Source organism: Enhydra lutris, unplaced genomic scaffold (assembly GCF_002288905.1).
Source record: "Enhydra lutris kenyoni isolate GAN:26980312 unplaced genomic scaffold, ASM228890v2 scaffoldscaffold21, whole genome shotgun sequence".
NCBI lineage: Eukaryota > Metazoa > Chordata > Mammalia > Carnivora > Mustelidae > Enhydra > Enhydra lutris.
Window position 1 is genome coordinate 13,902,390 of NW_019154105.1, and position 11,657 is coordinate 13,914,046.

The window sequence follows — 11,657 nt, forward strand, 5'->3', positions numbered from 1 at the left end:
AGATGTTCTGTGTGAGGACAATGTGGTTTAAGTGTAACTGAAGGCTGTTGTGCTGTTCTCACCTTTTAAGAGGGAGTTGAGTGTCCTGATAATCTACACACTTTTTACTTAGTTTCCCTCTTTTTGATTCAGATTGCATCTTTTCCTATATTTACGACGGAAACTTTGTATTTGTCCTGAAAATATGTTGTCACTTCACCAATGAGTATTGCAAGAAAAGAAGAAAAGTTTGTCTTATATACTGGGGTTGGAGGAAAATAACAGTTCCCTGTAGTGGTTTGACTTCACCTTATCTTTCCAAGGTTATGCCCCTTACTACATCCTTGAAAGAATGCTTCCAGCAAAGTGCCTCCTTTTTATGAATGAAGTCCCCTTATTGTTCACGAGAGTACTGGAAGCCACCTTTTTTTCAGCTTCACTTCTTTTATTATCCTCTTTTATCTTGCTCACTTTCATCTTATGCTTTCTCTTTGGCTTATAAAATGAGTAAGCTGCACCTGAGGAGAGGTAAAGGCCATGACTCAGACAGTGGCCAATGGAAGCTTCTATAAAGTCTAAATCTTTTGATGAAGGTTGCAGAGTAAAACATAAAGGTGCTGCTATTTCTATAGAAGAGATGAAACACTGTTTGAAGGACAATACATATATGTCCAATTAGAGATCACTAAAATTAATGTTTGAAAATTTGGCATTTATTGCATTGTAGATTGTATTGATAAGGAGAAATGGGCAAAAACTCAGCCAAAGACTTTCAATGATGAGGGAAAAGGGCTTTGTTTTAGAGGATCTGTTTTAATTCCTGAGGCTATGTGTTAGCCATGATGTACCAGAGACATGGAAATGCCCATTAAATAAACAGAAAGAAAATTGTTTTCCCATTGGCATCTAGTGAAGATCAATACCTACTAAATGGTGGGATATGTAAGCAGTTGTGTGGTGGCTACCAAATTATTAACAGCCACATGTTCCCTTTCAACCTCTTGGATTTTCCGTAGGATATGACACTGCTGAGCAGTCACTTTTTTACTTTCCCTCTTCACCTTAGTACTTTATACTCCTGATTTTCCTCCTCATTTCTTAACTATAGTTCTGACTCTTATTTGGCTGCTTTTCCTTCATCTGACCCTTATATGTGAGTGTTTCAGATCTTGTTTTGGATCTTCTTTTGTGCTATGTTCTCCCTAGTATGATGGTTTGTGTGGCCTCATATATTTATGGTCTCCAGATTTCATGGACGGGCCCACTTACAGTCATGGTTTTAATAGGCACACATGTATTTACAATCTCCAGATTTCCACCTGCAACTCGGATTTCTTCTGAACTGCTTCACCTTATTGAGTGTTCCACTGGGATAGCCCACAACCATAGTAAACAGTTTAAGACTGGGCATTTACTTTAAATACAGTTATGTTCAAAATGAAATAATGTATTCAGCTTCCTTTTCAACTTACTCTTTTAGTTTATTTATGTTTTAAAAGATTTTATTTATTCATTTGACAGAGATCACAAGTAGTCAGAGAGGCAGGCAGAGAGAGAGAGAGGAGGAAGCAGGCCCCCCGATAAGCAGAGAGCCCGATCCCAGGACCCTGGGATCATGACCTGAGCCAAAGGCAGAGGCTTTACCCCACTGAGCCACCCAGGCATCCCTATTCTTTTAGTTTATAAGATATCAAAATATTTCTACTTTCTTAACCTGAAAACTTGGGAATCATCCTAAATTACCCATTTTCCCTTTTGCTCAAGATAACTTCAGCATTATTCTGGTTCAGTTCATTTCCCATCTCTTACCTCTATATTACATGTTCTCATTCATTTTCTTGGGCAAATATCCTATGAATTTATAGCTATATTATTTTAGCACCTTCCTAGTTCACCCTTTCTAATTAATCTGCCCAGAACCATCCTTAAAAATTGCTAATATGACCATGTCACTCTCAAGTTTAAAATATTTCAATAGGTTGATATAATTTGAAAGCTACAGGCCAGAGTCCTTTGTGTGAAATAGAAAATATATAATTTTATGATATCTATTTATTTATGCAATCTTGTCTTTACCACTTCTCTACCTTGAACCCAGAGGCCCAACCCTAAGTCTTACAGTTTCTCAAATAGGTTGCCTTTCCTGTTATGCCCTTCCCTTTCCTTTTCTCTTTTTAGATCTGCTTTGAGAGCCTTCTATTATCCATTATTCAAGATCTGGATTGAGCATTATCCTTCTATAACATCTTCCCTGTCTGTCTCTCCCTCCCAGAATATTTTTTCCTTCTTTTACCTGCAGAGTAATTGTTAATTTATGTACTCTCTCTTATACCCCCATTTTATGCTTCATTATGAGTTCATTAAGGCAGGAATCTTGCCATTTTAATGATGATTATGATGATGATATTAATAATAATAATAATACTAGTGATAATTGTCTCAACGGAGGATTTTGAGGACTGAATGACAGGATCTGATATAATTAGAAATGGTCACTCTGGAAGCTGTGTGTGGATTAGGATGTAAAACAAAAGACTAGTCCTTGTAATAAGGTAGATGAGATGTGATAATGGTTTAAATCAAGGTGGTTTGTAGGAGAGATGAGAGAAAAGTCGTTGATAAGATTCACTGATGGGTAGCTGATAGATAAGTGTTATGGGTATGAAAATAAGATGTCAAGGACGTGGGCCTGATTAAATAGATGGATAGAATGGTCTCTTATCAAAACTAAAAGACTATGGGATTACTGAATTTTAGGGGAATCAGGAGTTTTGACATGTTCAGTTTCAGATACCTATCAGATATTTAAGTGGAAATGTTGAGTTGGTAGTTAAATATGAATCTGAAATTCTGGATAGAATTCTGGAATGACATAAATTTGAGAGTTAGTATATTAAAGGTATTTAAAGTCATGAGGCAATAGGTCATATAGGAATAAAAGTAGATAAAGAAGAAAAGACCAAGGTTTGGAGATGTCAATATTTAGAAGATGTAGACATGAGGAGAATTCAGTAGGAGTCTGGTAAGAAGTGGGCAGTAATTAGATAAGGTACCAAAAGAGCCAAGAGAAAAACGTGTTCTAAGGAGGCAGTGGTCAAATATGTCAAATGCTATTAATAAGCCATAATAAGAACTGAAACTTGATTGTAATTTTTAAATGAAAACTCACCATTTGTTTATTCCTTCATAGAATGCATTTGGGAAAATTGAGAGGTACTGGTATGGGAACTCTAAATCAAATATGAAGAAAAAAAATGTATGGAACAGGAAATAATTGGGATCTACTAATAAATCTCAGAATACATGTATATTCATGCATGTTCCTACACCATCAGAGAAATTGGATGCACAAGGTGACATGAGTGAAACTGAGGCCCAACCTACAGTCTGTGGGAAAATTGGCCAGCACATTATCTGGAATTTTCTTTAATCAAAAGAATGGAAGCTAGTATTCAGACTGTAATGGTGTAGCTTTTCCCTGAAGCCGTATTGAGAGTTTTTATAAAACAATTAATTGTCGAGTGAAAGAAACTGGAAGAAGTTTGTTTGACATGATTAGAAGTGGTAGAGTAGATTTGAGTAACATCTGATATTCACTGGCACTATGTGAACATGCATGCATAATGACATTTTTTAAAAAGGTTAATGCATGTATTATGTAAGCATGGCTTACTTTAAAGCTGTGCAAAATTTCCCCAAAAAATAAAAAAAAGAAAGTCAGCCTCCATTCTGTCAATACTAAATATAAAAGTTCTAATACAAAACTGTTGCAGTATAAATAAATCACATTTAAATTTTTTTAACTGTGAAGTGTAGAACCATTCTTTTAAGAAAATTAATAATTATTGAGTTTGTTGTTACCAATTTAAAATAATTAAAAATAAGCAATATATTCAAATGGTTCAAAATTCAAATGAACTAAAGGGGGGAAAATGTCTTTTCCATTAATCCTCTCTAACTGCTGAGTTTTTTTCCTCCCAAGAGATAGCCAACATTATTAGTTAAAAAGAGGCATTTTACGTTCATGTTAACAATTATTTGTTGAGTGATTTCTACAAATAAAATTGTATTAGATGTTGTGATATCAGCCTTAAAGGAGTCTGAAAAAATTCAAATCTGACTGTGAACCGTGTGCTACCACTACAGCTCCACTCCAGGGTGGCTCTGAGGGACAGTGAGAACAAGAAATCCCCCTAGGCAGCAGAACTTTAAACCTTGAGAAGAAATAGCTAGAGCACTGTGTCATCAGTGGCTATTGGTTAGACTGGATGGTTAGGAAATGAGAAGGAATACAATTAGAAAATTTAACAAAGTGCTAAGGGTTATGCTGATAGATGTCTCTGAAAAGGCAGAGTCCAAAGTCATTCATATACCATGCGAATGTTCTCTACAGAGCAACCTCGGCAGAGGAGGAGTGTAATAATAAGATCAACAAGATGGTACATTCTGTCCCCAGACATTCTTGTTCTTGCTCAACATGCTTAGAAATTTTCTAGGATATTGAACATTGAAGTTATACATGGCCTTAATAAATGGACTTCCTGTTACCAAGGACAGATGGCTATAGCCACTACTGAGTTCCCAATCTATCAAGAACAGAGACTAATAGCCCCCAATATGGCATCTTCCTTGTGGTGATTAGCCAGTCAACTGTGGCAGACTGGTTATACTAAATCACTTTCCCTTTTTTTTTTTTTTTTAAATTAAGGATTTTATTTATTTATTTGAGAGAGAGAGCGTGAATGGGGAGGAGGGTCAGAGGTAGAGGAAGAAGCAGACTCCCCGCTGAGCAGGAAGTCTGGCATGGGGCTTGATCCCAGGACCCTGGGATTATGATCCCAGCCAAAACTGGGATTATGATCCGAGGTTTTTTTTTTTTTTTTTTTTTTGCAGTAAGTGTATAAATATATAATTATAAATTGTGGTAAAAACTATAAAGACAGTACTGCTCGCCTAGGTTTACACGGGTGGTATGAAGGACCCCCCTCCGGAGTAAGTCCATGATCTCCGAGCCCACACCCCAGGCCCCCCGAGAGGAAAGGGCTTGCACACTGGAGCAGTGCCCTGCGTGGTAGTGCACAGATGGCAGGGGGGGACCCACATTGTAGCCAGGGGAGAGGGTCCTGGCTGGAAACAGGGTGACCAGAGTTGCACAGCAGGCAGCAGATTCAGGAGGAAGGAGGGACAGTGGGTGGCACTCAGAGGCACAGTGTCAGGGAGAGAAAACAGAGTCAATGCCACAGCCCCTGACCACCTCCAGCTTTCCATAGGGAGCTCCAGAGAAGCAAACTGGCCGTAGAGGAAAGCAGAGGCAGTTGAGGAAACTGTGGGTTAGACCAGTGCACCTGGTGCAGAACTCCTCCGTAGTTTTTTAATTGGCGCTGAATTAAAATTTAATTAACCCACTGAATCACCCAGGCCCCGGAATCACTTTCCTATAATGGAAAGGGCCAGCATAAGTTCTGACTGGAATAGACATTACTCTGGATACGGATATACTTTCTCCTCAATTGTTCTTCCAAAATCATCGCACATGGACATACAGATGACTCAGTCACTATTATGGTATTCCCCACAGTACTTTTTCTGACTAAGAGACTCATTTTACAGCAAATAAAATGTGATAGTGGGCTTATGATTGTGGAATTTACTGGTTTTAGCATGTTCTCTATCACCCTGAGGTATCTGGTTTGATAGATATATGGAATAGTGTTTTGAAGACTCAGTTTTGGTGCTTGTTTGGGCAACAACTTGAAAGTTAGGATGATGGCCATGTTGTATATGCTCTAGATCAGCCATCAGTACATGGTACTTTCCTCCAATAGCAAGATTCATGGGTATAGGATTCAGGATGTAGAGATGTGAGTGACTTTTCATTTTATTATTTTCAGTGATTGTCTAATGAAATTTTTCATTCTCTCCCCCTAACTGGTCTAGAGATAATAATTCCCAAGAGAGAACTGCTTCCAGCAGGGCACACAGGAATAGTTTCATTAAACTGGAAGTTGAGATTGGGATCATACTTGGGATCTTCATACTTGGAAATCAGCCGACAAATAAGGTTACTGAACTGGCTGTGGTGATTAATCCTGACTATCATTGGGGAAATTGGCTTAGTACTGCCCAATAGGTTAAGGAGGAGTGTCTCCAGAGTTCAGTAGACTCTCTGGGACATTTCTTAATTCTTTCAATTTTTGTGATTAAATTTAATGGAAAAAAAAATAATCCCATGCAGAAAGGATGACTAATGTCCCTGACCCATTAAGAATCTAGATTTGGATCACTTCACTGGCCAAGGTGCTTGCTGAGGGGAAAATATACATGAAATATATATGAAAGTAGACCAGTTATTATCAGTTGTATCAGTTGAGTACCAGTTATCATGCATCCTGTTGGCAAAATGAGGACTGTAATAATGCAAGTATTTCTTATTTTGATATGAATGTATTTGTGTATATTTAAACCATTTTTTCTTTGCTTCTTCCATTCCTCTGTATCGAACATAACGTGATAATAATAAGTAACCTATATTTAAATTGTGGTATTTAAGTTATAGGGTATCAAATAGAAACATGATTTAGCTAGATGATAAACATCCAAAGATGGTTAGACTGACTTTGCATCTTTTCGTCAGGAGAAGGTTAGCATATTTTTGGTTGTGTAAGGGATAGTGGTTTCATTTGAAGTGAGTATGTGATTTTGCTATTCTTTTTAAAAAAATTTGCTATTTTTTTTTATTTGGAAGTTAAGTGTGGTTAAAGGAGATGTCTATGATGCCAAGTTAGCAGAGGGTCACTGTGGTGACCTTGTAATATGTCTCCTTAACTCATCTGGGACTACTTTTCCCTCCATGGTTCTGGGTTGGGGTTGACCAATTTGTGTGAGATCGGAAATGTGGAAGAGAGGCAGCAGCCAAGGTTACACGGTATAGGCTCAGGCATAGTTGTAGGACATGTCTCATTATGGGTCTGCAGGATCATCTCCAGGTCCTGCTAGATATCCTCCTTTAGCTTTTCCAAATGCTGGGAGAACTTCATACATCACTCTCTGGTAAAGTGCACCAGGACTTCCGGAAACTTTTACCACAGAAATGGGAGGCTAGAGTCTTGGAGGAGGTACATGACCATGGCAGGTTCGGTGAGAGACAGATGCAGATTTGCTTATCCTTATAGGTTAAAGCTCATCCTTGTAGATTCTAATTTGTCCTTGTCCTCTCCTGATTTGTATTTATCTTCCCTCATGACTCCTGGGGCAGTTTACATCAGGCCTAGCAGATGTAAACAGATGGACCCGAAGTAAATAAATCTCTAAATGAATCCTTATATTACCCATAGAGATTCTGCTACTCTGATGGAACATGACTGATAAATATTCCAGTCATAAAGATACAATGTATATAAAAGTAACTTTAAGATAGTATATACATTCTAGTATATTGGAAGCATGGGGGAGGGACAGGGCGAGAAGTGGGATACTCAGGGATTAGGAAATACTTCCTGAAGGGAGTGGCATTTTGTTCTCTGAATTTTGAAGCATGGGTGGCATTTGTACTGGCATGATAAAGGAATAAAAATAGAAATGAGAAGGTGGTGATCTACTGTATAATACAATTGCCAGGCATTGGCAGAATGGGAAACAAGATAGGAACAATTTCTGATGTTTTGAAATTTTTAGTCTCACAGGCTTGGTTCACACTGAAAATGAAATGTACTTTGTCATTCCAAGTATGTGGTGCATGTTTTGCTCTGATTGTAATTAAATGACCCTTGAATGACTAGTTGAATCTTGAATACCCTAATATTTCCCCAGTATGGATAACTTTTTGCAAGATATCACTAACAAGGTGTAAGGAACAAATCTCTAGGCTTTTGGTTTCCTCCCCTTGGTTCCCATTCTTACTCCTTTGACCAGCTGCTCTCTGCCATCTGTCTGCACTATTCTATTGAAACAGCTGTTGCATAGAACACTAATGCTCTAATTGCCAAATCTCATAGACACATGTTGGTCCTTATTTTGTTTGACATTTCTTTGCTGTTTGACATTGTGGTCATTCCCTTTTAAAAAATTCTCTCAGCCCATGACACTTCTGTCTCCTGGTTTTCCTTTTATTTTTCAGCTTCTTCTTAACTTGTTCTATTTTTTGGTATTTAATATTTGTTTTGTGGGATCTGAATGTGCCAAATATAACCCAATAGTCAGTTTATCATTCCTTTTATCCATCAGTTTGGCAACCAATGGATGATTGATTATTGAGCTAATAAGTCATTAAATTACTTTTTTGATTTGTGCCCTGTTATTCAATTGACTCTTCCTACCTTATATGAACCCCACATGACTTATTTCTTGGCCACTATGAGAGCCTCCTTTCTTACCTATGCTCTATTTTTGTGTTCCTCCATTGTATCCTTCTTGAGGCCACCAGGCACATATTTCTAAAAATGTGATTGTATAATAATTCTTCTTAATCTTCAGGGACCTTAGGATAAAGACTAAACTTCTTAAAATGGTGTTAAAAAAATAACCCTGCATGATTTGATACCTGACTGCCGTTCAATATTCAAATTCTAATATATTCTCCCACCTCTCCAACCATGTCAAATAACTTAAACTTCCTGAAAGAGTCCATTATCACCTTATCTCCCTAAAAATGTCCTTCTGTCTCTATCTACTCAGCTCACACCCACTCTTGCTTTAATAATAAGTCTAGTGTTATTATTATTATTTTTTTCTTCTCATTAAATATTTGTTTTAATGGGTCTCAAAATTCTGTGACAGATTTTTGGTCAGTTGTTTCCATTAAAAAGTACTGATTTTAAAAACTGCTAACTTAAAACTGCCACACACACACACAAACAAATGGTCCACAAAACATTCTCCTTTCCGAAGAGTAAATGAAACAAGATGGGATTGGGAGGGAGACAAATCATAAGTGACTCTTAATCTCACAAAACAAACTGAGGGTTGATGGGGGGAGGGGGGTTGGGAGAGGGGGGGTGGGGTTATGGACATTGGGGAGGGTATGTGCTATGGTGAGTGCTGTGAAGTGTGTAAACCTGGCGATTCACAGACCTGTACCCCTGGGGATAAAAATATATGTTTATAAAAAATAAAATTAAAAAACAAAAAACAAAACAAAACAAAAAAACAAAAAAAAATTCTCCTTTCCTTCTGAAGGTTTTACGATGCATTGTTATCATTAACCAGTCTTTTACTATTAAACTTAAATGGCCAATTGACACAAACAGTTCTGAGACCGTTCTTCCACCACTGATTAAGACTGGGGTGGCAGGTATCGGGGATAAAATTCATTTAGCCTTTGAGCTTTCTGGGCAGACTTGGTGACCTTGCCAGCCCCAGCTGCCTTCTTGTCCACTGCTTTGATGACACCCACAGCAACGGTCTGTCTCATGTCATGAACAGCAAAATGGCCCAGAGGAGGAGAGTCAGAGAAGCTCTCAACACACATAAGCTTGCCAGGAATCATATCAACAATGGCAGCGTCACCAGACTTCAAGAACTTAGGACCATCTTCCAGCTTTTTTTCAGAATGACGAACTTGCAAGCAATGTGAGCTGTGTGACAATCCAGCACAGGTGCATATCCAGCACTAATTTGGCCTGGATGGTTCAGGATAATCACCTGAGCTGTGAAGTCAGCTGCTGCAATTGGTGGGTCATTTTTGCTGTCACCAGCCACATTGCCACGACGAACATCTTTGACAAATACGTTCTTGACATTGAAGCCCACATTGTCCCCCAGGAAGAGCCTCACTCAAAGCTTCATGGTGCATTTCAACAGACTTGACTTCAGTTGTAACATTGACTGGAACAAAGGTGACCACCATGCCAGGTTTAAGAACACAAGTTTCCACTCGGCCCACAGGGACAGTACCAATACCCCAATTTTGTAGACGTCCTGGAGAGGCAGACGCAAGGGCTTGTCAGTTGGCCGAGTTGGTGGCAGAATGCAATTCAGAGCTTCAAGCAGTGTGGTTCCACTGGCATTCCCATCTTTACGGCTGACTTTCCATCCTTTGAACCAAGGCATGTTAGCACTTGGCTCCAGCATGTTGTCGCCATTCCAACCAGAAATTGGCACAAATGCTACTGTGTTGGGGTTGTAGCCAATTTTCTTAATGTAGGTGCTGACTTCCTTAATGATTTCCTCATATCTCTTCTGGCTGTAGGGTGGCTCAGTGGAATCCATTTTGTTAACACCAACAATTAGTTGTTTTACACCCAGTGTGTCAGCCAGAAGGGCATGCTCACGGGTCTGCCCGTTCTTGGAGACACCTACTTCAAATTCACCAACACCAGCAGCAACAATCAGGACAGCACAGTCAGCCTGAGATGTGCCTGTAATCATGTTTTTGATAAAGTCTGTGTGTCCTGGAGCATCAATGATGGTCACATAAAACTTGCTGGTCTCGAATTTCCACAGGGAGATATCAATGGTGATACCACGTTCGCGTTCAGCTTTCAGTTTATCCAAGACCCAGGCATACTTGAAGGAGCCTTTTCCCATCTCAGCAGCCTCCTTCTTGAATTTTTCGATGGTCCTTTTGTCGATCCCACCACATTTGTAGATCAGATGACCAGCAGTGGTAGACTTGCCTGAATCTACGTGTCCGATGACAACAATGTTGATATGAGTCTTTTCCTTCCCCATTCTGGTTTAGGCTGAGCAGTGGTTTTCACGACACCTGTGTTCTGGCAGCAAACCCGTTGCAAAAAAGTCAAATCATTATTATTAACTCATTTTTTCATTCAGTTGAAATTGATGGACCAACTTTGATGTACCAGGTAGTTATCTCTCTTCTTCATGAGGTCTTCCCTATCCAGTTGCTTTTTTTTTGGGGGGGGGGTGTCCATTCCTATTGTTTCTGATTATCCATTGAATAACACTGGAAATTCCCTGCTATCCGTTAAAATTTGGATTCAAGTCATCTCTGCTGTAATTAGGATTCTATACACAGAAGTATTGCTGTAATTAACTGTACAATTACTTATGGTTTCTTTGTCTCTCTTATTATACTGTGAGCTTGTTGATGGCAGGAATTGTATCTTTGTATTTTGTGTGTATGTGTGTTTCCATTGGCTAGTATGATTTCTGTTACTTTTATTACATCTGGACACATTTTTTTCTGAATGGAAATGATTTGGAATCAGTAGACCTGATGGAATGACTTGTTTACTCTCTCTGAGCCCTCTCTGTCAAAACAAAATAAGAGGGAAACAATTGCTCAGAACGTTTCATGAGATTTTTGGGAATTTAGATGAGACACTTTAGGATAAATTATTTTATAAATGGCAAAGCATTATTGTTTTAGTTCATTCCAAGTTGCAAGGAGTTGGGATGTTCAGGTGACTTCAAAGAATGGAGTCATGGAAAGGGCACAAACTGCAGTTCTGCTCCAGGGCAAAGCTAAGTGCTTCCATTTGTTTGTCTCTGAACACTCTTTCTCTCCACCTTTCAATGTGTTATGTTTCTAGTGCTGTCACTGCCAGTCATGTCCTCACACTTCTTTTGTGCATTCTGTTTACCTCTGTCACTCTGACTCCAGCTCTCTCTCTCTGCTGGGCCAGCGAACAGAGAGAAGGAAGATTTGCAGACTAGCTCTGCCATCAGTATGATTGTTTCAGACTCTCTTTGATGTCTTTCATTGGACATACCTGTTC

At 38.8% G+C, this 11,657-nt stretch overlaps 1 pseudogene across 1 annotated transcript; it reads right to left on the reverse strand.

Annotated features, from left to right (window-relative positions):
- Positions 1–9,140: 9,140 nt before the first annotated feature.
- On the reverse strand, positions 9,141–10,650 carry LOC111148987 (annotated as a pseudogene). The gene has a single exon (XR_002640730.1). The product of XR_002640730.1 is annotated as an elongation factor 1-alpha 1 pseudogene (transcript).
- Between the last annotated feature and the right edge of the window lie 1,007 nt (positions 10,651–11,657).